Genomic DNA, 3,731 nt, shown 5'->3' with positions numbered 1-3,731 from the left:
TCACAACCAAAATCAAGAACAAGCATCAAAATTTACAAAATCAATACTACACTATTCATGCTCATACAAATTTGTAATTCATGCAAATTTATGATATAATTGGCAAAATTAAAGCAAGGATTAGTGATTATACCATAAAAGAAGCAAGATAAACCAATTTTGAGCAAGCAATTCCAACTCCACACAAAACCCCCAATTTTCGGCCACCAAGTGTAGAAGAGAGAGTGAGTGAAATTTGGGTCAAATTGTGAGGAATATGTAGTGTAGAAAGATTTGTGAGTGATTTTGAGTAAGAATGTAGTGATTTTGGTGAGGGTTTGAGTGTTTTTGGATGATGAATGAGGGTGGAGGAGTGCACACAAAGGAGGGTTTGAATGTGGGTATGAGTGAGGAAGATGAGGGAAGTGAGAAAATGAGGGGAAAAAGGAGGAAGAAGAAGATAAATGCACGTCCAGCATCTGTGCGGCCGCACAGCACTGATGTGCGCCCGCACACGCAGGCTGTGCGCCCGCACATGCCTCGTGTGCAGCCGCACATCCCTGTGCGTGCTCCATCCTTCTTTTTTTTCTCAAAGATTTGATACTTACTGCCTATTTGGGTGCGCACATGAATCATGATGGTGATGAGGAACAACATAGGCAGTAGCTAGAATCATTTTCAAAGTCCTCAAAGTGAAAAATTCATGTGCACACCACAAAAATTCACTAAGTATCAATTTCCTCCAACTTTCAAAATATGAAATTCCTATCTTACCTCTCTAAAATTCTTACCCTTTTACCTCAAATTTCGACTAGAGTCGAACAAAATATGATTTGTGCCATGAACACCTTCCATCCATCATGCATATTTGTTGAATTCCAATCCCACAAACGGACATCCTAAAAAAAATCCAAATAAAGAAAAACAAGTAAAAGAAAAGACAAAGTAATAAAAGAAACAAAAATGAGAAAATTCAAAAATCAAAGAGAAAGGTTAGAAACTCCGGGTTGCCTCCCGGGAAGCGCTTGCTTAAGGTCCTAAGCTCGACCCTTCCTCCTAATCATGGAGGATCAAAGAACACCACCTTCTTCAAGGTGGTTGATAGAGCAAATTCTTCTTCAACCTTGGGAAACTTCTCATTAATGCTTGAAGAAACTCTCACAAAATTCTTTTCAAATTCTTCTTTTTCACTTCTCAACTTCTTCCTTTTCCTTGTTTTCTTCGAGTCACGGGCCTTTTTCTTCGGCTTGACTTCAACATCCTTAATCATGGAAGCGTTCTCTTCCTCATGAGAATTAAGCTTGAACCAATTTGGAAAACCAATATCTTTCTCATCCTTTGGCTTTTGAATCACAAATTCTTCTTCACTAACGTCATTAATACTTGCACAAACATCATCAACAATCTCAAAAACATTGTTAGTAGAAGAATCAATCATGCACATACCATCAATGGAACGAGAAAGACTAGCACATGCGATATCTTGGACACAAGATAAAGACTCATGCATTGGTTTTATCTTAAAACTCTCTTCTAATTTCCCACACCTCAAAGTAATTTGACCTCCTTTGACATCTATTAAAGCTCCCGAGGTAGCTAAAGGTCTCCCTAAGATGATTGGAATATGTTCATCCTCCTCTATCTCTAGAACAACAAAATCCACCGGAAAAACAAACTCTCCAATCCTTAAGGGGACATCATCAATTCTTCCCTTAGGAAGCTTAATAGAACGGTCGGCCAATTGAAGTGTTATCTTGGACGGTTGAAGCTCACCTAGATCAAGCCTTTCGAAGACCGAGAAAGGCATAATGCTAACACTAGCACCAAGGTCACACAAAGCATTTTCAAAAACCATTTCCTTAATTCGACAAGGGATTGAAAAATTCCCCGGATCCTCCATCTTCCTTGGAAGTTCACCATGGATAAGAGCACTAAAGCACTTCCCTCCTTCCACCGAACTACCCTCATCAAAATCCTCTCTCTCTTTTAAGATCTCCTTAACAAACTTGGAGTACTTAGGCATGTTGGGAATTGGTTCGGTAGAGGATGTAGAATCATGAACATCCTTAAAAGCTTCAAGGAACTTCCCAAATTGCTCATCCATTTTGAATCTCAAATATTTTTGGGGATATGGTAGATCGGGAAATCTCTCTATCTCACTCATCTTTTCACCAACACACTCTTCTCTTTTGTCAACCTCACAATAGATTTCCTTAGACTCAACCCTTTCCACTTCATTCTCCTTAGCACCACTCTCATCTCTTCCCTCTTTTGAACAAGAAACTCCCTCATCAAAATCATTTCCACCACTTGTGGCAATAGAGTACACGGGTTTCTTTGGTTCAACACCTTGGGAAGGCAAAGATGAAGGACTAGCAAAATCCTTAATAGTGCTTGCTAATTGAGTAATTTGAGTCTCAAGCATCTTATTGTGGGTCATCATCTCATTGAATTTCTTATCACTAACCGCCATATAGGTGTTAATGATCTTGGTTTGATTATCAATCAACTCTTCCAAGGTTGTCTTAGGAGAAGAAGGTTGTGAATAGGAATTTTCATTTTGAGTCTTTGGAACAAAACCGGGTGGGGGACCTCTTTGAGCATTGTTTTGAAAATTTCCCCTTCCTTGGTTGTTCCAATTACTCCTATTTTGATTTGAACCATAACCTTGATTATGGTTACCACCACCATGATTATGGTTTCCATTACCTTGGTTATGATTTACATAACCTTGGTTTTGATTACCATAATTATGATTTTGATTACCATAGTTTTCGCTTTGATTTTGGCTACTATAACCTTGGTTATGGTTACCACGAGAACCTTGATTCCCTTGGTTCCTATAACCACCATTATGATTATAGTTGTCAAAATTGCCTTGGTTTTGGTAATTCCTATTCCATTGGCCTTTTTGATTATCAAACCTTTGAACATTGTTGTTTGACACAAAATTAACATGTTCACACTCATTGTTGTCAAATTCATCAACACATTCATTAGGACAAACACTAGAGTCATGATCATACGATCCACATGCATCACAAAACAAGCAACCCAAAGGCATATTATGTGAAGAGGGAGGGGGTTGAGAGTTAGAAGGAGTACCTCTCCCCTTAAATTGGGAGGGAAGATTAGAAGCTTGAGAAGAGGTAGAAGTGCTCTCCAACTTAGCTTTGATTGCGGTGACCTCCTTTCCTAAGTTTGTCATTTGGGAGGAAAGGTTGTTGATTGCATTGAGATGGTCCACCGAATACAATGAAGATTGCTTGCTTGAAGAGTCTCTCTCCCCATCTTGCCAATCCCTATAATATGTCACCACGTCCTCAATGATGTCCACAACTTCTTCTTCGGTTTTGTTCATGATAGGGCCCCCGACCCCTCCATCAAGGCATGACTTGCCTTGGGGACTTAAACCGCCATAGAAGATTTGGATCACTTGGTATGTGGGGATTCCGTGGTGAGGGCACTCCCTTTGATACTCTTTGAATCTCTCCCATGCTTCATAAAGGCTTTCACTCGGCCTTTGCTTGAACCCTTGAATCAAGGCTCTTGCCTCCGCCGTCTTCTTTTGGGGATAGAAACGGGACAAGAAAGCCTTTGTAACATCATCCCAAGTTCTCAAGGAGTTGGGCTTCACCTCCTTGTCTAGCCACTCCAAAGATCTTCCTAATAGAGAGAAAGGGAACAACTTGAGGCGGATGAATTCTTGAGAGACCCCATTGACTTTGATAGTGTTGCAATATTTTTCAAAT

General features: G+C 39.9%; 1 pseudogene; it reads left to right on the top strand.

Moving 5' to 3' along the window:
- Positions 1-3,428: 3,428 nt before the first annotated feature.
- Positions 3,429-3,527, top strand: LOC145580404 (small nucleolar RNA R71; annotated as a pseudogene).
- The last annotated feature ends 204 nt before the right edge of the window (positions 3,528-3,731 follow it).

Source organism: Chenopodium album, chromosome 14 (genome assembly GCF_948465745.1).
Source record: "Chenopodium album chromosome 14, dcCheAlbu1.1, whole genome shotgun sequence".
Classification (NCBI taxonomy): domain Eukaryota; kingdom Viridiplantae; phylum Streptophyta; class Magnoliopsida; order Caryophyllales; family Amaranthaceae; genus Chenopodium; species Chenopodium album.
Note: the sequence above shows the minus strand (reverse complement) of the source record. Positions and strands in the feature narration are given on the sequence as shown.